We start from the raw sequence: 24,260 nt of genomic DNA, 5'->3' as shown, positions 1-24,260 counted from the left end.
AGGAAGACCCCCAGAAGACCCAGTTAAACAAAGAAATTTAAGAAGGAAGACCCGTTCGAAGACCTGTCAGCCAAATCAAGAAGGAAGACCCGTTCGAAGATCTGTCAGCCAAACTAAGAAGGACGACCCCTACCGGATAGTTCGTGAGCAAAAGTTGTATTAAAAAATATATAAGTTCAACTAGGTTATATTAGATTATAAAAACAAACATATAAGAAAAATTCAAGGTGGATCAACTAACATATAAGAAAAATTTAAGGTGGATCAACTAACTTTAGATTTTGAAAAACTAAAAATGATTAACTCTCAAACAAGGACCGATCTCACTGCAGATCTGGTCAAACAATTGATAGCACTTCAAATTTCACAAGTACAAGAGCAAATTCTAAATTTAAAACAACAAATAGAAACTAAATCCGATCAGGTATCAGATTATCAGGCAGAAACAATAGACGAGACAATAAAAGATGACACCACATTAAAGGTAATAGAATCCCTACCAATTTTCAATGGTGGATTAAACCAATACCTAGGATGGAGGGAAGCTGCAGAAACTGCAGTGAAGTTATATAAGAAAGGAAGTAAGCAATATTATATTGCATTAACAATTTTGAGAAACAAAATAACAGGACCAGCACATGACGCACTGACCAACCACGGGACAGTTTTAAATTTTGATGCCATACTTTCACGACTTGACTTTGTTTATAGTGACAAGAGACCAATTTACATAATAGAACAGGAGTTAAGCGTTCTCCGACAAGGGAACCTTTCAATAATAGATTTCTATAACGAGGTTAAAAAGAAAATGACCTTGTTAATAAATAAGACAATAATGACTCACGGAAAGGACAGTGAAATCACCAAAGAATCAAATAAAAAAATTAGAGACAATGCCTTACGCATTTTTGCCACTGGCCTAAACGGCGGCATTGCTGAAATCCTATTTTCATTAAATCCCCCAGATTTACCGAATGCCTTGGCAAAGGTACAGGAATTGCAATCTAATAACATTCGGGCCCAATTTGCTTACCAATTCAGCGGTCCCAGAAATTCAGGGAATAATAATTACAATACCTTAAGATTCAACCAACGACAACCTAGGACTAATAGTTCACCATCCGACCAAAAAAGGGATTTTCAGAGGAATAACATGTCTTGGGGACAACCCTATTTCTTGGGTAATAGACAACAAAATCAGGCCCCAGAACCAATGGATGTAGACGAATCGATACAAATCCGGAACCGACAGAACAGCAATCAATTCAGGGGAAATAATAACAATAGAAATTATCGGGAGATTACTAACGGTTATTATAGGAGAAATAATAACAATTATAACCAAGCTCAGCATTTTAGGGCAAACGTAGTACCGAATAATCAGTCTAACGACAATCAAGCGCAGAAACGAAAGCCAAACGAAATGTCGGAACAACCGGCTAACAAAGCAATGAGGATAAATAACATTGAGGAGGATCATTTTTTAGATCAGCCCCCGAAGTAGGACTGCCCTACTTAAAAAGAGTAGATAAAAAAATAAACAGAGAATTAAAAGTTTTGATAGATACGGGAGCAACTTCCTGTTATATAAAAAGAGGAATTTACGAAAATAAAAAAGAATTATCAATTTATAAGAAAGTTGCTACAGTGAATGGGTTTTCAATAATTAAATATTTCCATAATATAACTATTTTCAACACAAAACAAGTGTTTTATGAAATAGATGGAATGGAGGCAGATTTACTAATAGGATTTAACCTATTAAAGAAAATCGGAGCTGTTATTGATACAGGAAAGGGGACTATAAGTTATAAAGACAATGAGGAGAAACTAATATATGACGAGGTCCTTAACAAATTAACCTTTATAGAAGGAAAAACCATCCTTCCATTGAAGGAATATATAATAAAAAAATATTTTGAAGAAGAAAAAGAAATGAAAAGTGATTCAGTAAAGGTAAAAGGAAGTTTATATAGCTTGGGATCAAAAAATCCTGAGCACGCCGACGAAGAATTATCCGTCAATAGTTTGGGATTCAAATATCCTGAACCCGCCGTCGTTGAATTATCCGACATCCAAAGTTTTAACAGTTTGGGATTAAAATATCCTGAGCACGCCGTCGTTGAATTATCCGACACTAAAAGTTTGAATAGTTTGGGATTAAAGAATCCTGAACACGCCATCGTTGAATTATCCGACAATGAACCATTTAAAAGTTTGGGATGCAAAAATCCTGAACACGCCGTCGTAGAAATATTTGACATTCAAAATTATGCAAATTCTGAATTGAAAAAAATTAAATTGTATAACACAATAACTTACAAAGAGGACAATTTAGAAAATCTCAGAGAAAATGGTATCTATCATCGAAGAAGACCATGCCAATATAAATTTACAGTTACCGTTCAGAACGGATATAAAAGGAGAGATTAACACTGAGCATGATAGACCGGTATATGGCAAGCAGTATCCATACGCTTATTCGGTTAACGATTTCGTTAATAACGAAATAATTAAAATGTTAGATGAAGGTATAATCAGACCTAGTAAAAGCCCATATAATTCACCGGTAATAGTAGTACCAAAGAAGGGAGTAAATGAGGACGGAACTCCTAAGCATAGATTAGTAATAGACTTTAAGAAACTTAATGAAAACACCATACCGGATAGATACCCTATGCAAGATCCTTCAGTAATCCTTGCCAATTTAGGTAAGGCAAAGTATTTCTCGGCCATTGATTTAGAGTCAGGTTTCTATCAGATTTTAATGAGGGAATCGGATATTGAAAAAACATATTTTTCCATAAATAACGGCAAATATAAATTTCTAAGAATGCCTATGGGATTGACGAACGCTCCCAGAATTTTCCAAAGGGCAATGGACGATATACTTAGAGAACAAGTTGGGAAAACTTGTCACGTTTATATGGACGATATAATAATATTTTCAAAAACTATAGAACAGCATTATAAAGATCTAATTCATATAATACAGATATTGCAAAACGCTAACATGAAAATTTCCCTAGAAAAGTCTAAATTCTTTCAATTGGAAACCAAATTTCTGGGATACATTGTTTCCCAAAATATCATTAAAACAGATCCAGACAAAATCTCCGCAATACAAAACTATCCCATTCCTAAAAATATCAGAGAGCTACGTAGCTTCTTAGGACTAACAGGGTATTACAGAAAATTTGTCCGAAGTTATGCCACAATTGCCAAACCTTTAACAAAATATCTGAGTGGAGTAAATGGGAAAGTTTCACGAAGGGCATCCAAGAAAACATTAATACAGCTGGATGAACCAGCAATTGGAGCATTTAATAATTTAAAGGACAGTTTAATAGCACATATTGAATTAGTACAACCAGATTACAATAAAAAATTCACATTAACCACAGATGCATCGGACATAGCAATAGGTGCGGTTTTGTCGGAAGATGGGAGTCCCATAACATTTATTTCTAAAACTTTAAGTAAAACCGAGCAATTATATGCTACTAATAAAAAGGAATTATTAGCTATTGTATGGGCATTAAAAAATTTGCGAAATTATTTATACGGAGTGAGTGGAATTGAAATACATACAGATCACCAACCTTTGTCCTTTGCAATGTCGCAAAAAAAACCAAATGTTGAAATGAAACGTTGGTATTACTTCATAGAAAGTTTCACACCAAAAATCATTTATAAGCCAGGCTCAACTAACGTAGTAGCGGACGCTTTATCTCGGATTAAAATAAATCATATGACAGATAGTGATGTCGACCAGACAGAATCAGAATCAGACATAAATACTCAGCATTCAGCAGAGAGTAGTTTTGAAAACGTCATTCAAGAGACTAGCAAGCCTCTAAACCAATTTAAACAGCAGCTACTATTAGCGCAAGGGAGATTCACAGTTCATGAGTTAGTAAGAGTTTATGAAAATACCCGACATATTATTGAATTTGATACGGTTGACAATTTGCTAATCATTTTAAAAGAATTTATTCAGCCTCACTTAACCACAGGAATACACTGCACTTTAGAAGATTTATACCTTATCCAAAATAAGCTAAAGGAAAACTTCATAAATAAATTTCTCTTCACGAGAAAGTTCCTCCAAGATGTACTAAATTCAGAAGATAAAGCTACTATTATAGAAGAAACACATTGCAGAGCCCATAGAGGACTAGACGAAAATTACAAACAAATAACTAAGCTGTATTATTGGCCAAACCTGCACTAAAAATTAAAAGAATATATAAAAAATTGTGAGATCTGTAACAAAAACAAATATCACAGACACCCTGTAAAAATTCCAATTGGGGAAGCTCCCATTCCAGCAAAAGAAGGAGATCAATTACACTTAGACATATACTATGCCCAAAACCTAACATTCATAACTTGTATAGATTCTTATTCCAAATACTTGGTGGTCAAGGAAATTCAAAGTAAATTAAACATTGAAAATAAGGTAATGGAAATTTTGCAACACTTTCCGTTAGCATCATCATTAATGACTGACAACGAACCAAGCTTTACTTCAGCACAATTTAGATCATTCATACAAAGAAGTAACTTAACTATTTATTATGCTGATCCCAGACACAGCACCTCAAATGGTCAGGTAGAAAGGGTACATTCCACACTAACAGAAATAGCGCGGTGCATCAAGCATGAACTAAATCTAACAGATTATTCAGAAATAATAATAAGGGCGGCACTGAAATATAACCTGACGATACATTCAACGACCAATCAAATGCCATATGACATATTGTATAACAAAATAGAACACAAACATAATCCAATATTACTTAAGGAAGCTCAGACCAAAATGCTTAAGCTACATAACAAAGATAGAAGAGAAAAAGATTATAAAATAGAAGTAGTTTATGAAAAGAAATTCGGGGAAAGAAATAAACTTCAATCCCGATACAAAAAGCAGGTAGTTAAGGAAAATCGACCGAATAAAATTATAATCAACAATAGAAACAGAATTATACATAAAGATAACATCAAATATTAAATATTTCTTCCAGAAAATGTATGCGAATATACTAATACTGACTTTTGTTATATTGACGACTTCGGAAGTAATTGACTATACGCATAGTGACTATCTATTGCTCAAAGACGACAGAGACGTTTACACTTATGAAACATACGCTGAACTTTTCCATATTACTAATTTGAGTTTTTATAGAGAGATAATTGATAAAGAATCCAAATATGTCAACAAATCAATTAATTCAGACGATGAGTGGGAAATATCAATGGACTAAAGTCTATTAAAATTAATGATTTCAGAATTAGTTCCAAAACGGAATGAAAGGGGAATTAATGAATTAGGTACCATTTGGAAATGGATAGCAGGCAGCCCTGATCATGACGACTTTTTGAAAATACAAAATAAAGTAAATGAATTAATAATTAATAATAATAAACAATTTGTAATAAATTCCAAATTTTTCAAAGAAATTGAATTGCTATCAAATTCATTAAAAAATGTCATCTTCAATGAAGAAACGATACTGAGAAAGCATCGTTTAAAATTAATAACTTTTGACCTACTAAATTTAGTTGATACCATAACCCTCTTAAAAGTAAACATTTTCAATACAACAATTTTAAATAAAAACGAAATAGAGGACATTTATAAGCATGAAAAACATAATGTTGAACTGTCTGATCTGCTGGACATTGCAACGGTTAAAATAATTCGAAATGCAGATTTAATAATCATTTACATAAAATATCCTCAAATTAAAGATATTTGCAAGTTTTACCATGCAAGAGCCATCTCACAAAATGATGGAATGTTAGTTATAAGTGAAACGAGGGGGAACGTTGTGAGTTGCTGCGGACACCGCAACTCTACAGTTATACCCGATACTAAGTCAGTATGGCTCTCCTCCGGCAGACGCTGCTAATATTGAACGACACGACAAAGAATGCGTGCGAGAGAGACAGAAAAGCAGTCTGAGCGTGACGTCGGTCGCTGCGTAGCCAGTGCAAATTGATTTCTTGCTTTTGGCTACAAAAATAATCCGATCTGGTCCAGATTCAGCAAGCTGATAGATATTGTCGCTATCTATGATTCTGCGTTTTTAGTTTTCTCGAATCTGCAATAATGTGGATGTCGAATGTGGATGCAACAGATTTTCGTCCTTTGTGTGGGCTGTAGGGGGTAGGGCGAAATTATGAGATATACGTTTTAAAGTGAGATCTAACAGAAGTGCGGATACCAAATTTAGTTACTCTAGCCTTAATAGTCTCTGAGATTTGTGGTTGCCTCAGATTTTCGTCCTTTGCGGGGGCGGAAGGGGGTGTGGCGAAATTTGGACAGGAAACGGTCAAGGTCCGATATCACAGGAGTGTGGATACCAAATTTGGTTGCTCTGGCTTTTATAGGTTCTGAGATCCTTGAACTCATATTTTGCAAATTGCAAAACCGACCATGAATCCTGTGTGTTAGAGTGAGACAGAGCGAGAAAGAGTGATATTGTTTTCGTGATTCTGGCTGTAATAATTATACGATCTGGTTCAGATTTTGCACTCTAGAAGATATAGTCATCTTCTACGATTCTGCGTTTTTAGTTTTCTCGTATCGTCGAAATTGTGGATGCCACAGATTTTCGCCCTTTGTGGGGGCGGAAGTGGGCGGGGCAAAGTTTTGAAATATTTTTGTAGCAGTGACATATCACAGAAGTCTGGATCCAAAACATCGTTGCTCTAGCTCTTATAGTCTTTGAGCATTAGGCGCTGAAGGGGACGGACAGACGGACAGACGGACGGACGGACAGACAGACAGGGCTCAATCGACTCGGCTATTGATGCTGATCAAGAATATATATACTTTATAGGGTCGGAAACGATTCCTTCTGGACGTTACACACATCCACTTTTACCACAAAATCTAATATACCCCAATACTCATTTTGAGTATCGGGTATAAAAAAAGTTTGTGAATGTAAGGAGAAATACTATTTAATGAATAATTTTAAAAGTGAAACTTTTAACAATTACGCACAAATAAATTTAAGGAATACCTGTTTCACCAATTTACTTAATGGCTTTAAAGCCAACTGCACTAAAAAAAGGGAAAAAAAACAAAGAAATAGACATCATTCAGGATGGTGCTATATTAGTTTCAGGCAAAAATGTCGTAGACAATACTACTTTGTTAGGATCGTATAGATCCCAAGCCACGGCGTATAGAAAATATCCACACATACATACAAGCAGCAGCACCGGTGCATTATTTCGTTTTCGCTTTCGCTTCTCCACTGCTGCTTGCGTTGTATTTGTTGGGAGAATTTTCGTTGACGCTCTTGAGCTTAACGGTTCGCCAAGCGACGCGCTACCCTGTATCTAACGGGTATATTGTTTTCGGCTGTTACTTGTCAAGTGACGCGCTACCCTATATCTAAGGTGTATATTGTTTTCGCCCGTCACTTGCAACTACTCTTTCCCTTGATACCTCGTGCCTCGACATTCAATTCAAATTCGTTTTCGATTATCGTTCTCGTTCAAACATTTAAAAAAAAAATAATAATAATAATAAATAAATAAATAGAAATAATAGTGCTTTGTTGCGTAAAATCTTCATACGCCCAGCCCAGACACAAGTGCAGACGATTGAGTTCTCCTAAGCTGAAGCTGCTGGGCGAACCTCGATGTGACGAGATGCAACTGCGATCCTGAATCTAAGATGGCACGACAAGGAACTAAAACGCCAGACCAATTCTTCACGAGAACCACGGCTGTAGCCAGAAGCACGACATCAGAGTGAAGACCTTGGGCAGCAAGAGAGGTAGACGAAGGTAGAGACGAGCTGCTAGCAGAATTTTGAGCAACGGAAAGAGTGTCCGGTTGAACGGCCAGATCGGGAGGAGTAATACCTGGGCAGCCTTGTGTTGTGGGCTGCATACTAACGAAGTGCAACAAACTATGATGCCTACCGCCGCATACTCGACATTTTCCACTATTGCATGCGCGGGTCCGGTGCCCCGGTTTTAGGCAATTGAAGCATAGGGAAAGCTTCTTCACTTCTTTGTGGCGCAGCAACGGTGAGAGATTTTCGAATATCTTGCACGAGTATATTCCATGGCCCGCTGAGTGGCAAAAGACGCATACAGACGGGTCGGCGGAAGAGTTGGAAGCTACAAACGTTTTCTTAACATGCTTATAGGAATGGTTTTTTCCCACCTGATCGCTACTAGCGTGTGTCGCTGTAGCATATTCCAATCGCTCCATTTTCTGGCAGCGTTGCTGCAAGAATTCGAAGAATTCCTCTGCGGTAGGTATAGCATCCGACGATGTGTGCTCCTCCCATTTGGTTTGCGTCTTCGAATCCAACTTCTGCAGCAGCATGTTGATAACCATGAATCCCGAAATCTCCTCAGCAGTTCCCAATGTCTGCAACGCTCGCATGTGTAAATTGACTGCATCCGAAAACTCCCGAAGCCTTTTAGCAGAAGGCGAGTCTACCCTCTTTAGCCCAAGAATCTTCTTGATGTGTGCCTGGAAAACAAGTCTTTTGTTATTAAAGCGTTTATTAAGTATATCCAGAGCCGCACGATAATTGGCACTGGAGAGCTCCAACGATCGAACCGAATCCAAAGCCGCATCAGCGAGGCAAGAGCGAAGGTGCTGGAATTTCTCGATGTCACTGAGATCCGCATCCGCTTCAATCACCGATTTGAACATTGCCATAAAATCCGAGAACTCGACGTATCCACCAGAAAACTTCGGCACCTTCAGCTCAGGAAGTCGCTGCTTGTGAGCCATGATGATGGTACTATGTCCGGAATGGCTTGGCAGAGTCGTAGAATTGGCAGCGGCGTGTGACTGGCTTACTTCAACAGCAGCCAGCAACTCAGCTTTCAACGATATGAAAAGAGTATCGAAGATTTCGCGCAGCTCACTCCCAATCTCGTTTTGATCGAGAGCCTATAACTCATTATGGGCCTTATTAAATTCCGCTCGAATTTCTGCCAACATATCAAGGCGCACCTCGACTTCCGCGGCGGTCAGCTTGTCGATTTTATTCCCCGCGAAGGATTCGCCAAGCCTGTGCAATCGATCATATAATGACTGACTTTTACGTTTATACAGACTCAGTCTGGAATCAGCCACCACAATATTTCCGCCCGCGCCTGTATTTGGATCGTTGTCCATGTTAACCGTTGTGCAATCGACACAACAACGGAAAATGAAATACCGCTTAAGCGACGATGTATAGACGCGAGAGCGAGAATGCAAGACACGAAAAGTCAAGAACCGCGGCTGCAGCTGCGCAGAGAATGAGAGATTCGACGCTTAAAGTACCGGAATTTGTCTATAAATATTCCAGCCGCACTCTCACTGAATTTGCACTTTAAACTGTTTTTAATGTGCACACAAATGTATTTGTTGGTAGTTAAACTACCCAACAACACAATATTGTATAATTAATAAGTGTTTTAACGGAACGCGATTAAGCAATGGTTTTATATCACGTCGGGGTCACCAATGTTTGAGATTCCAAGCTTTTTTGGCACCTATGTATTTCAAAATAAAAAGAGATTTTGGGTTAAACTTTATAATTCGTATTTAATCTTGGTGGCTTAGCGGAAGCCGATTGCTTGCTATTGCCAGATGAACTTTATGCGAGATCGATATGCAACCAATGCGCAGAGGGGTTAGCATAGAACTAAAACTATAGACGACGGCGTTAGATCAAAGTGACTGCCGAAGTGGCGGCAGCAGATCAAAGTAGTTGCCGAAGTGGCGGCGGCAGAGAGCCCCTTTAGCGGGAGAGCGCAGCAGCTCTGCAGAAAGTCAATGCTTTACAACATATGTAGGCGGCTCTCTATGCTCATACAATAATAATAATTTTAAAGTTACGGTTATTCTTCAGCGGCTGGCCCGAACAAACACATAAATACACACATATCGACACATACAGACATATGTGAACCGCTATTTGGACGCAACAGTTATATGTACCGTTTTATTTTTTTTTTGGGTCGAGCAAATAATTCAAATAAATGCATTTGGATCACAAAAAGGAACTACAGCTCTTCTATCTTGTGAGTGCGTACTTCGCTGGCCGCTTGGGAAACCAAGTGCAAAAATTCCTCTACATCAAAGCGATAGTTTGTGAATTTGGCATGTGCGCCGCCTTCTGGATGATGACCCTCGTCTTGGGGGTAGACCAGTTCCCTCTGCTCCCAGGTACGATAGCGAACGCCCCGCAACCGAGCCAAATCCTTGTAGCAATTAGGATCCTCACAGTTGTACAGCTCAAAAATGCATGCCCAGTTGGGCAGGAAGAGTAAGTGTGTCAGACCGGCGCCATGCATTCCAATCAGAATGTCGGTGAAGGAAAGCCGCTCATAGGAGACGCGCTGGACCAAATAATCATCGTTTTCTTCCAGCTGAGACAGTAGATCCTGCTCATTGAGCACTTGACCATACTTTGTGTTTCGTAGTCTGCGTTGAGGCGGTTTGAAAGGAATCTGAAGGCGATGCAAAATGAACTCGGAGAAGGCGCGAAACAATGCGCTATTTGAGCAGCCCTGTATTATGTGCGTATTGTAGAACAGCCCAAAGATCATACGTGTCAGCAGCGGCAGCACAACGTTCCGAAAGCACACTCGCTTCCCCTCCAAATCACTCAAGGTCCAAACTGGTCGCTGGGAGAAGGCTTTGAACGTATCCCGGAACGGCGAGTCATATGGATAGGTCTCCCAAATTAGGATCTGAACATCGGTGTTAAAGGCGGCTGGGTGGGACTGGTTGACAAAGAGCGAAGCATACAAGTTGAAAAAGTCGCAGAAATGGTGATACATATTGTACGTAGCGTCAATTTTCATAATGAAAGTGGGCGTATTCACGACCAGGTCACACAAGCCACTCTCCAGCACGGGCTTCGGCAAGACTGCAAAGTTCCGCAGCTCAGGACCCCACGACTGCAGGGCAGATCCAATGTGTTCCATTTCTGCCGAGAGACGTGTTCGATTCAAATCACAGTGACCTAGCAGCTGGCCTGGACTCAGCACATCCATGTGGTAACGAATACGCTCCTCTCGCTGTGCCACGTCGCGGAGATCGAAGAGCAGATTTCGTCCCCGGCAGAAGCGGAGATATCGTGTGCATTCCAAGGAAGAGTCTGTTAGGTATTTGGGCATGCACATCGGAGTGAGCTCCATCAACTGTTGCTGTATGTAGCCGAAGTCAGCGTGGTAGTATAAGGTCTGCACCTGAGCCTCCTTGCTTCGCGCCCATCCAGTGTGATCCCCGGCACAGTGGGGAAAACGTGCTTCAGCACTACAATCTCGCTCGTGGCCCCACCAGGCGGACGAGGTTGATCTGGTCGTGGCGTTCGACGGCAGCTCGTGTTTCAGTTTTGGAAATGTGTTGAGGTAGCGTATAAGATGATCGGACGGAAAATTCGGCAAAGACAACGTGTGCTTTGCGTCCGGGGTCGTTTGGGCCACGGCCACGGCAGCCCGTTGAGTATTAGCAGGAGCAGCATAACTTTAAGTACTTCGTTGCAGGCTTCGATTTCTAATCGCACACTTTCGCGACTCGATTTCACAGCCAGTGCCACATCGAGAGCATCTTAAACTGCATTTCACGGCCAACAATGGCAGCGGCTCGGTGTTATGATCTCACTCGGCAGCAGCTTCGTGGCGGCTGCGCAGTGTCCGTTAATGGATAAGATGATTATGATTAAGTTAATTCAACAGCAGCCGCCGCTGTCCATCATTGTGATGAAGAACACGGCCGAAAACCTGACCTATATACATACATCTTTCGTTTACTGCAATCACTGTCGCACCCCCCCCCCCCCCCCACCCCCCCCCCCCCCCCCCCCACCATTTATTTTGTTCTACCTTTCTCATCGTTAGAACCTCACAAAGTTGGTTCGTTCGTTCACCCAAGCCACGGCGTATAGAAAATATGCACACATATGTACATACAAGCAGCAGCACCGGTGCATTATTTCGTTTTCGCTTCTCCACTGCTGCTTGCGTTGTATTTGTTGGGAGAATTTTCGTTGCCGCTACCATGTATCTAACGGGTATATTGTTTTCGGCTGTTACTTGCCAAGTGACGCGCTACCCTGTATCTAACGGGTATATTGTTTTCGGCTGTTACTTGCCAAGTGACGCGCTACCCTGTATCTAACGGGTATATTGTTTTCGGCCGTCACCTCGTGCCTCGACATTCAATTCAAATTCGTTTTCGATTATCGTTCTCGTTCAAACATTTAAAAAAAAAAAATAATAATAAATAAATAAATAGAAATAATACTGCTTTGTTGCGTAAAATCTTCATACACAAACATTATGGCAGAAAAAAGTAAATCCACTCTTGAAGACTTAAAGATTAAGCTCAAAAGTCGAGTAAAAAGCATTCGCCGCTTAGAGGATCGATTAGATCAAGGGTCGATTCCTTTGCAATTACCGGAATTACAATGTAGATTAGATTGTTTGAAAGCTTCAATTGAAAAGGCTAACCATTTGCAGGAGCAAATCGAGGACATAACAGGTGATGAAGCATATGCAGCCGAGTTGGAAGAGCTGATAATTGTCACCAAAGGAAAGATAATGTCGCTTATCGCCGCCTTTGATGCAGCAAGCGAGACGAAGCCAGTGTCTTCTTCAGCCCCAACTCATGCTAGACTTCCGAAATTGGCATTACCCAAATTTAGTGGTAAACACTCGGAATTCAAAAATTTCATTAGCCTTTTTGAGAGACTAGTCCATAGCGACAACAGCATACCGGTGATCGAAAAATTTAATCATTTGATTTCATGCCTCTCTGATGAAGCATTAGGAACAATAAAGGCGTTCCAAGTCACCGAGGCAAATTATGAAAAGGCCATGACTGGCCTAAAACGAGTATATGACAACGATTATTTGATTTTCACGAATAATATTTCCACATTGTTCAATCTGCCGAGAATGTCGCATCAATCTGCATCATCTCTAAGAACTCTAATCGATACTGTTTCGTCGATTTACGGATCGTTACTGTCGATCGGAGATGATACAAAAATTTCGAATGCAATGCTCATTCATCTCGTTTTAAACAGAGTCGACCCAGTGACGAAACAAAAGTCGGATGAACAGCTTACTTATGAGAAGTTGCCGCTTTGGTCCGACTTTGAGAAAGTCTTGAATCGTCGATACCAGCATCTGTCTGCTGAAGAATCGACCAAGCCAAGGCAAGACAAAGTCATGCCAAGCAAGCAACATAATCGCAGTTCATTTGCTTGTTCTTCCACTTCCACCAACAGTAGAACTCAGCAAACTTGTAGCTACTGCAATTCAGGAGACCATGTAGTGTCAAATTGCCCTTCATTTTCGCGTCTCTCGGTGATGCAAAGGTTTGAGTTTGCTAAGTCGGCATCCCTATGCATTAATTTTCTGCGAAAAGGCCACGCTGTTGTAAAATGCAAAGCCAATAAATGTCGAGTGTGCAGCCGCTCACATCATACATTATTGCATCGATACACAGTGTCGGCTAATAGTCTCGCGTTGCCAGCACCCCAAGAGAGTCCTTCTCCTCCATCAAATCAGGATCAACCTTCCACGTCACATGTTTTGCATGCGACAGCGTGATTCTGACTACGTCGATCGTAAGCGTCCGAACTAAGAGCGGTGAACACATTCTGGCCAGAGCTCTGCTCGACTCTGAATCATAAACAAATTTCATTACCGAGGACCTCGCTAATCGCTTACAGATCCGTAGAGAGGAGTCCTGTATTAACTTGCTTGGAATTGGTGAATCTAATTCTCAAGTAAAGGATAAAATACACACAGTGGTGAAGTCGCGAATAAATGGTAGTGAGTTCTTCTTTGATTTTTGGATCCTGAAATCAATTTCAGGTTATCACCCTGACCAGTCAGTGAATGTGACTGACTGACGAATCCCAGAGAACCTACCACTGGCAGACCCTTATTTCTACAAGCCACAAAGAATAGATATGTTAATTGGAGCAGAATCGTTCTTTGAATTATTAGCTGTTGGTCAAATTAAACAAGGTCCTGACTTTCCAACTCTTCAGAAAACCCTTCTTGGTTGGGTTGTGTCGGGAAAATATGTTTCGAGGAGATCTGCTCCTCAAATTACAAACAGTTTGAGTTGCAGTGAAGAGTTGCTAGTATCCATCGATAGGACCTTGAAAAAGTTTTGGTCACTGGAAGAAATGCCATCTACCAAGAAAATTGCCACACCTGAGCACAAGCTATGTGAAGAACACTATCGTAAGACGACTCAGGTACTATCATCAGGTCGGTTCGAAGTAAGGCTCCCGTTTAAATCAGATCCAAATTGTTTAGGCAACTCCTTTGAGGTTGCGAAACGGCGGTTTTTGTCGCTTGAAAGATGATTGCATCGTGACCCTGAGTTGAAGAAAATGTACTTGGAACTCATGGAAGAGTACCTCTCCTTACCTCTCTTGTCGTCCATTGCGACAACGGGACGAACTTCGTCGGAGCGAGCCGCCATCTCTGAGCTCTGCGGATCAGGCTCAAGGAGCAGGGAGACACAATTCGCGACTTCGCGTCAAAAAACGGATTCGAATTTGCGTGGGAGGCTCCTCACATGGGAGGGCTATGGGAGGCAGGTGTAAAAACTGCCAAGAGCCTACTCCTACGGGAGGTAGGCAGCGCGTTCCTAACCGCCGAAGAGCTCACCACAGTCCTCGTCGGCATCGAGGCTGGGAGCCATCAGCCAAGATCCAAGCGACGGCGAGGCCCTAACACCCGGGCACCTGCTGACAGGCGGGTCGCTCATCGCCCCCCCAGCACTGCGGACTCCGGACCAGGAGAGTCTCAGTTGCTTGCGGCGATGGCGACTTGTCTCGTCAGTCAGGCAAGCGTTTTGGCAGCGATGGTCCCGCGAATATGTCCTGGGGCTGCAAATTCGGGGCAAATGGCACCAGCAGCAGCCGAACCTCGAGGAAGGAGACCTCGTCATCGTGGCCGAGGACAATCTGCCGCCTCAGGAGTGGCTCGTAGGGAGGCGCCGCTCCCAATCTGTTGAAGCCGATGCAGGCGTTCAACGGGGCCGGTGTTGCGTGACCTTCCATCCATTATTAGTTATTGATCTTAATTATGAAGTCTAGTGTAAGTTAGGCTAGGGCAAAGCGGGAGCGCAATAATAGCTCGCTCTCTCGCTCTTGGCGAATTCGCCCCGCTTTGCCACCGTAGGTTAGCTAGAGTAAGAGATTTGAATTGTGAAGAAAATATAGTTGTTCGCCAACCTTGAATTAGATCGAGCGTATCAATTTTTTCGCCCCGCCAAATAAATAATTTAAATTACAGCCACCCAAAGTTTTCGGTAATTCAATTAGAAACACTCTTCTAATTTTTCAATCATTAATTGCACATCTTAAATCAAACACTTTGTACTCTTTTTCGATCAAAACATTATTAATAAACGATGCTTTAATATTAATCTTACATATATACGTCCGCTGTAATTAAATTGGCAAAGAAATTATAATTAATACAGCTTCTATTTGTTAAATTTATAATTTTATTACTTACAATGCAATTTCCAAATGTAAACAAGCCCACTTCGTTGCCAGAAAATGTTGATTTCTTGTAATGTAAAGTGCCTTTTCCATTTCTCTGTAACATTATGTAGAGTTTCCCAACCATGTTAAGTAGTGGTTCCGCTGTTAAAGGAACAGCTTTTAAAAATATTTGTAAAAGCGTTTAAATGTAAAATTGCGGAAACAAATAAACTTAGCTGAGGGTCACTTGCTGTGGCCGATCAGTCCTATTGTGCTCGCGCAGTCGACACACAACCCGAAATAAAATCAATTAATAATTAAATCGCCCTAATTGTCCACACAATTTGTTAACGTTTTTCAAAGCTGTTCGTACGTGAGCGTTTTTATTTTCTGACTAATTTTACCGTGGTAAAATTTTTTATGTAAAATCCGACGTGCATGTATAAGTATTGCGAGTGTTTGTTCCGTGTATGTAAACGTATACGCATTAAGATACATTTGTATGCGCTATTATTTACACTGTATCGGAAGCTGAACGCAGGAGCTAGCTCGGATCAAATTAAACCCTTGGAGAAGTAGGAGGCCACAACCGTTGGCAGAAAGAAGTATGGTTTAATTTGGGACTGGGATGGAAAACTCACACAAAATCACTGCACTGTTGTTAGGCACAATCGAAGAGTACTTATCTTGAACTTGGAGCGATCCGTCGATGCTGGCTGGGGTGAGCTTCTCCGGCGAAGATCCGGCTCGAAGGACCAATGTTTGTAGTGGGGCGGATTTGAAAACGTTAAGAAAGTCTCAATGTCTGGCATCTCTGGGAAATGTTGCGTTGAAATGTACCACGATATTGGCCGGTGCACGTTGGGGCTAACCATTTTGTTGTTTGTCCCCCATTTAGTTGTTTGTTGATTTCCCGCCCGTTATGCTGCCGTCCGCTCCTGTTCGCTGCTGCTTCTGCTGCCATTATTATTAGGCTCAAATTGCTGCACTTTGCTTTGCATTTTAATTACTCGGCGAAGAGGCAAAGGCAAAGGCAGGCGGCATCTTTGCATCTCGGAAATTTTGCAAAATTTAAATGAAAAGCGAAAACGAGGCAACAACAGCCAAACAAGTTGCTGCCTCGATGCCTGTCAGGGCTTGTCTTCTGTCTGTCAGTCGCACAGCCCCACCTACCCCTCAGCACCTGCTACTGTCCCTGCCCCTGCCCCTATGGCTCCTTCTCTTCTGCGGGGTTTGTGGCATTTCTCAAGGGATTTGCAGTCTGGAAAAGTTGGCTTTTCTTTGCATCTAAAGTCATACATATTATTGTCAAAATATAAATTATTTTTATTATAAATTACTGTCCAAATCAAAGGCTATCATTCGGGGGCGCATAGCTGATGGAAATGGGATCTTCGGTGAGGGCACAGGCTAGTGAAACGCATCCTCGCTTGGTCCATGATGATGGCCATCGCGCAGCCCTACGACTTCACGGATCACAAGTTTTGTGGAGCTGCACAATCTCCTACAAGTGGCCCATGGGCCAAACCATCTTCAAGATATTCCAGAAAATTGTAACGGTATATATTAGCCTTCCTTCCAGTCACTCCAACACACAGCCATTGACCATTTTCCAGCCTCAGCCGCGAATCAGACTGAAGAGCGAGTCCTATTGGGGCGCCTCCGAATGTGGCACACGGAGATGCTTCGTTTAAAATTTTGAATAAAGATCGGAATTATTTTTGATATATGTATATATAGTTTTTGGGACTTATTTCAATTCGTTGACTGAGTGACTAAAAATAATGAAAACCTATAATAAGTGCGTATTCTGTGAGAAGGAGCTGGTTTTCTTCTTTCGTTTCAAAGGGTATTCATAGTTTTCCCTTACTTTTTCTCACTCCCACATTCTCTTCCCCGCCTGCAATTATTCCCTGATTTTCCCCATCGTTTTCCCCTTTGTTTTCTTCGACTGCTCTTTCTTCTTTCCCCGGATTCCGTTTTCTTGTATTTCATCCATTTTATTGGTTTAATTTTGGTTTAATTTTTATAGGAATTTAATTTTAAAACCGGAAGTCTGATCACGAGTTCGCCAACGAGCTCCACTTCAAGCTAAAGTCGATGTTCGGGCGAAGCCCGAGTGTAAATTTTATACCATTGTTTTATTGCCTATCAATTCACTTTCTTTTCTATTTTGGTCATTATACTAAACTAACGTAACGTAAGCGTAGCTTTATCTATGCTCGCTCAGCAACATGCTCTCATTTAATCATCTATTCTTATCTATGCTCGCTCTTGTTATCTTTTCTTTCCTATGCCGTCGCTAAGCCGTCAGCAGCTGCGCCTGCTCTAGCAGTTACCGCTTGATATAGTTGGAGAACAGACCCTTTTTGTCCCCAATCTATTACTTTGGCTCGAGATCGGCTCGCTTGCCTCATCCAAGTGTGTCACTCTAATACTATTGTAAAAGGCCCTGGCATCTTCGGCCACCCTCAACACACAAAATACCTATAATAAAATTTATAACGTTTTCGGAAATTAATAATTTGTGAAATTATTGAACAATCATAGTCAGCGAAAAAGCTCGTTGTCTCAACATTTGGTGACCCCGACGTGATCGTCAGTAACAATTTGGAAATAAACAATTATAAACAGTGAAAATTATCCGCTAAACATAACTGTTCGAACGCGAAGCGGTTAGTTCCCATTTCGTCGCGCGCTTGCTTACAAGCACTAATACAGCTACGTGCATTAGCGGCTTCGGGTTCGCTGCACTTGCGCTTGCATACCAAAAAAAATCAAACGGTTGGTTCTTCGATTCTTCTTTGTGCTTTGCTCGCTGCTGCCTGTCGAAAATGGATGAGTCTAATGACGTGCCGGAAAACAGGGTGTCTTTTTACAAACTAAAGGCACTCTCAATATACAACAAAGCCGTTTCACTTCGAGAGACGATATTGAATGATGAAAACAACCCAATCAGCGAAGATGCGCTAAGTGTTCATTTAAAATTCTTGGAAAAAATATCCGACTCATTTAATGTTACTCATTCTAATTTAGAAGAGCTTGATGTAAGCGAAATTGGCAGCAACTTAAGCAACAATTTTGAGGATTTGGCGATGGAAATCGAAGTTCGTATTCGCTCAGCACTCCGCAGGACTACCCAGAACATGCCGCATCACTCAACGATACGACCCGAGCTCAACGTTACTGCCTCCGGAAATGTACGGTCACGATATCATATTCCTGACATTAAACTTCCCACTTTCCGTGGAGGTTATACTGAGTGGGCAGACTTTTACTCGATGTTTAGCACAGTAATAGATCAGGAGCCCTTTCTATCAAAGATTGAGAAGTTCCAGCACCTGCGCTCATGTTTGGATGGACCTGCCCTGGAGGCTGTTCGCTCTTTGGAAGTATCGGAGAGCAATTATGATATTGCATTGGACATTTTAAACAATCGTTTCAATAATAAACGTTTAATCTTTCAGGCACACGTCGCTGAGATTCTGAGGCATGAGAAGGTTGAAGATGGGTCAACTACAAAGCTACGTACTTTATCGGACAAGCTTCATTCTCACATGAGAGCGCTTAGATCGATGGGTACCATGGAGGAAATAGCTGGATGCATCATCGTTCACTCCACATACAAGTATCTCGACTCTGATACCAGGACCAAATGGGAGGAGCTGTCGCCCCCTAACGTCATACCAACATGGGACCATTTTTCGGCTTTTTTGGAGAGGAGATGTCAAGCCATGGAGACCATGGATCAAGCTATGTTGATTCAAATCCATAGCAGTCAGGTTGGAAAACATAAACGAATCACTCATTCAAAACACAGTCTTGTTGCTACAAATACAATCGTATTGGAATGCGTGTTCTGTGATAATAAAGGGCATAACATTTACAGCTGCACTCGCTTTGGAAACCTTTCGCCATCTTTGCGTCTTAGAGAGGCAAGGAAGCTTAGAGTTTGCTTCAACTGTTTGAAGAAGGGACATCGGAATACCTCCTGCAGTTCAGGCTCTTGTCGCACATGCGGTGAAAAGCATCATACCCTTTTACATATCAACAATCCGCTGCCTACGTCAGTTAACACGGAACCTGCAAACGCTACTACGTCTCCTATTCAGACAGACTTATGCCCAGGCCCCAATCTTTCAAGTTCTCTTGTTGCCGCTTCATCACCATGCTCGCCTCCTGCTCAGAATCTTAGCTCAGACGTAGTGCTTCTAGCCACGACAGTCATTATGATAAAGAGTCGAGTTGGTGATCTTCTTCCTTGCCGGGCTCTTCTGGATTCAGGCTCTCAGATTAATTTAATAACCTCTCGCTTTGCTCAGAGGCTTCAGCTGAAACGAGCCAAAGGGTCGGTATCAGTATCGGGTATCGGCGCTGATTCTGCATTTCACACGGAAGGTTCAGTTAATTTGGTCATTCAATCCAGGACTTCCGATTACTTCACGAGTCTCACAGCTCTCGTTGCTCCACGTATTACAGGAAACCAGCCTGCTTCTTCATTTGATGTATCCAAATGGGAAATGCCATCCAATATCAGCCTTGCTGACCCACACTTTAACAAATCTCAGCGCATCGATGTACTTATTGGAGCCAGCTTATTTTACGACATTTTATGCGTTGGACAGATCAAATTGGAGAGGGGACTTCCTATAATACAAAAAACCCGTCTCGGCTGGGTTGTCACAGGTGGAGGTCAGTACTCCCGCAGCTCAGTGCTCCTAGCTGCCTCTAGTTCGACGGAATTGAGTCAAGCGCCTACCGTTGGTTTGGATGAGCTAGTGCGAAGGTTCTGGGAAGTGGAAAACTGCCACGGTCCCGCTACAGAAGCAACAAAGGAGGAAATTGCTTGCGAGGAACATTTCAAAAAACATTGCGGTCGGCTTCCAAGTGGCGAATATTGCGTTCAATTGCCTTTAAAGCTGAGTGACAGTCTTCTTGGAGATTCTTATCAACAAGCCTATCGCAGATTTCTCAATCTAGAGCGCAAGTTGGTTCGCAAACCGCTTCTCAAGGCCCAATACGCCGCATTTATAAAGGAATACGTCGATTTGAATCACATGTCCCCTGTCAAAAGTGACGCACTTAAACAATGCAAATTTTTTCTTCCTCATCACTGCGTCTTAAGAGAAGACAAAACCACCACAAAACTCCGAGTAGTTTTCGACGGATCCGCTTGTACATCTACAGGATATTCCCTCAACGATATATTGATGTCAGGCCCAACAATTCAGCCAAAGTTAGTTACGACTCTTCTTCGATTTCGTACCTTTCGTATAGCATTGACTGGTGACATTTGTAAAATGTATAGATGCGTCCGTGTCTCGCCCCAAGATAGTTTTCTGCAGTGCATACTGTGGCGTGACTCACCCCTCGAGGAGCTAAGGACATTCAAGCTGGATACCGTGACCTATGGAACGAAACCAGCAGCATTTCTGGCCGTCCGTTCTATGCACCAACTAGCGGCAGACGAGAGTTCGTCATATCCAATTGGCTCTGAAGTTGTGCTGCGGGACTTTTACGTGGATGATTTGCTAACGGGGGGAGATACTACAAATGAGGTGCTGGAAATAATTCGCCAGGTGTCAGGACTATTAGCCAAAGGAAATTTCAAGATCAGAAAATGGTGTTCCAACGATACATATGTACTCGATCAAACACCCCATGAAGATAGGGAAACATTTGTTAAATTTACTGATGGCAGCGATGTAACCAAGACGCTAGGTTTAGCATGGAATCCCACTTCGGATGAGCTATTATTTTCATTCTGTCCCAATCAAGTCCCTTCGAAACCAACTAAGCGAGTTGTATTGTCAACTATTGCACGATTTTATGATCCACTCGGACTTATAGGGCCAGTTATTACTAAAGCAAAAATATTTCTACAGCAGCTGTGGAAAGAAAAGCTTCATTGGGATGAAAGTCTGCCAGTCTCCTTACGCACAACTTGGATCAACTTTATTCAGCAGTTTGACTCTATGCAACAAATTTCTTTCCCGCGCCTATCTTTCCTTCGAAGCAGCAACCTTGAAATGCATGGATTTTGTGATGCCAGCATGAGTGCTTATGGAGCTTGCATCTACGCTGTTTCGCAAGGCGACAATGGAGTCAAGGCAAATCTTCTATCTTCCAGATCTCGTGTAGCGCCACTGAAGACTATCACAATACCCAAGTTGGAATTATGTGGTGCAGCGCTACTCGCTCAGCTTATGCATGAAGTGTCTTTGATGAACTTCAAGTGCTCTTATTATTGCTGGTGTGACTCCACAGTCGTTTTGGCTTGGATCAAGAATCAACCATCCAACTTCAATGTATTTGTCGCTAATAGACTTTCTGTTATTCAGGAACTCACATCTGGAATGTCTTGGCTGCACGTGCCAACTGATCTAAACCCTGCCGATATGCTTTCTCGAGGATCATTACCAGCTGAGCTCATCAATTCTCATCTTTGGAAGTATGGACCTACATACTTGACAGCCAGTAAGGATCAATGGCCAAGTACACCTGCTCTTCCAGAGCCGGTTTTGGAGGCACGAAAAACCATACTAATTACAAACTGCGCGTCAAGATATTTGGTGGAAGAATCAAAGTTTGTAAATTCCTTCCCCAAAATGCAAAGAATTTTTGCGTATGTATGCAAATTCATTCATCGACGAAAGTCTGGAATAACTGTGGAGGACTTGCGTTTGGGAACCGAACTGCTTATTCGTCTTACTCAACAATCTCGTCTATCCACTGAAATAAGAGCCCTGGAAACGCGAAAGGACATCAAGGCTTCAAGCTCGATCGCCTCTCTTTCGCCATTTTTAGATGATTGCGGTTTGCTTCGAGTTGGAGGGCGTCTTAAAAACTCTACCTTGGACTTTGAAGCACGGCATCCCATAATATTGCCCAAGAATCATTCCATCACTTCTGCTCTGATACGGCACTTACACGAAAAGCACCTTCACGCTGGACCCCAGTCGCTATTAGCCATCATTCGTCAAACGTACTGGCCAATCGGTGGCCGAAAGACCGTAGCACACGTAATCCAAAAGTGTGTCAGATGCTTTAGAGTGAAGCCTCGAACTCTCGAGCAAATAATGGCAGATCTTCCGGTGGACAGAGTCAGCGAATCTCGTGCATTTTTAGTTACCGGCGTGGACTATTGCGGTCCGTTCCTGTATAAATCAGAAGTTCGAAACCGGCCCCCACTAAAGTGCTACATGAGCATTTTTATATGCTTCTCCACCAAGGCGGTTCACATCGAGCTTGTGAAGGATCTTACAACATCTGCGTTCCTCTCTGCTCTTCGCCGTTTCATTTGCACCCGTGGAAGACCGGTTCGTATTTGGTCAGATAATGCCACAAATTTTGTTGGAGCGCGGAACGAACTGGCGGAACTTAAGTCGCTATTCCTAAGCGACAGTCATCAAGAAGCCGTGCATCAAGCTTGTCTCAACGATTGCATCGATTGGCGTTTCATTCCTCCTAGATCGCCACATTTTGGAGGATTGTGGGAGGCGTCAGTCAAGCTTGCTAAGCATCATCTTCGACGTGCCCTCGGATCCTCGCTTCTTGGATTTGATGAGCTGCGCACTCTCGCGTGCAATATCTGTGCAATCATTAATTCAAGGCCATTGTTTCCTCTTTCAGAGAACCCTGCAGATCTCGATGTACTCACGCCCAGCCATTTTCTAGTTGGCGCCCCTATCACAACCTTCTTGGAGCCTGACTTGGTTCATTTAAACGTCGATCGCTTGGACCGTTGGCAGAAGGTCACACAGCTTCAGCAAATCTTTTGGTCTCGCTGGCGCCAATCGTATTTAACCAGTCTTCAAGAAAGAACGAAGTGGCGCACCCGGAATCCTGAGCTTCACGTCAATGATGTCGTTCTTGTTAAGGACGAGAACTTCCCTCCTCTGAAGTGGCCTCTAGCGAGAATCCTCGAGCTCATCCCAGGAGCTGATGGCGTATCTCGAGTCGCCTTGATCAGGATGGCTACAGGTGTTAGCCGAAGAGCACTTGCAAAACTATGTCTATTGCCTCTACGAGATGAGGTGAAAGGCATGGATCCTTCCACGGGGGGAGTATGTTCGGGCGAAGCCCGAGTGTAAATTTTATACCATTGTTTTATTGCCTATCAATTCACTTTCTTTTCTATTTTGGTCATTATACTAAACTAACGTAACGTAAGCGTAGCTTTATCTATGCTCGCTCAGCAACATGCTCTCATTTAATCATCTATTCTTATCTATGCTCGCTCTTGTTATCTTTTCTTTTACTATGCCGTCGCTAAGCCGTCAGCAGCTGCGCCTGCTCTAGCAGTTACCGCTTGATATAGTTGGAGAACAGACCCTTTTTGTCCCCAATCTATTACTTTGGCTCGAGATCGGCTCGCTTGCCTCATCCAAGTGTGTCACTCTAATACTATTGTAAAAGGCTCTGGCATCTTCGGCCACCCTCAACACACAAAATACCTATAATAAAATTTATAACGTTTTCGGAAATTAATAATTTGTGAAATTATTGAACAATCATAGTCAGCGAAAAAGCTCGTTGTCTCAACAAATGTTTTGATCAAAATAATATTTCACGTTTTATGGCTATCGATATGTAACGTTATCGCCTGTATGTTAATCGAAATATATCGTAGTCTCCATAAATATTCTCTCAGTGCATTATGCGGTTCTAGGTCTAAGCTTTTATGATGTTTTTGGGGTCTGTGTCCACTTCGACGACGGGACACATTCAATTTTCAATTGCCACACTTTAC

The 24,260-nt window shown here is 41.9% G+C and overlaps 1 pseudogene; it reads right to left on the bottom strand.

The window, feature by feature from the left end:
• Positions 1-10,046: 10,046 nt before the first annotated feature.
• Positions 10,047-11,512, bottom strand: LOC113566976 (annotated as a pseudogene).
• Positions 11,513-24,260: the final 12,748 nt, after the last annotated feature.

This window comes from Drosophila persimilis, unplaced genomic scaffold (genome assembly GCF_003286085.1).
Source record: "Drosophila persimilis strain 14011-0111.01,24,50 unplaced genomic scaffold, DperRS2 tig00001462-arrow-arrow-pilon, whole genome shotgun sequence".
Taxonomy (NCBI): domain Eukaryota; kingdom Metazoa; phylum Arthropoda; class Insecta; order Diptera; family Drosophilidae; genus Drosophila; species Drosophila persimilis.
Note: the sequence above shows the minus strand (reverse complement) of the source record. Positions and strands in the feature narration are given on the sequence as shown.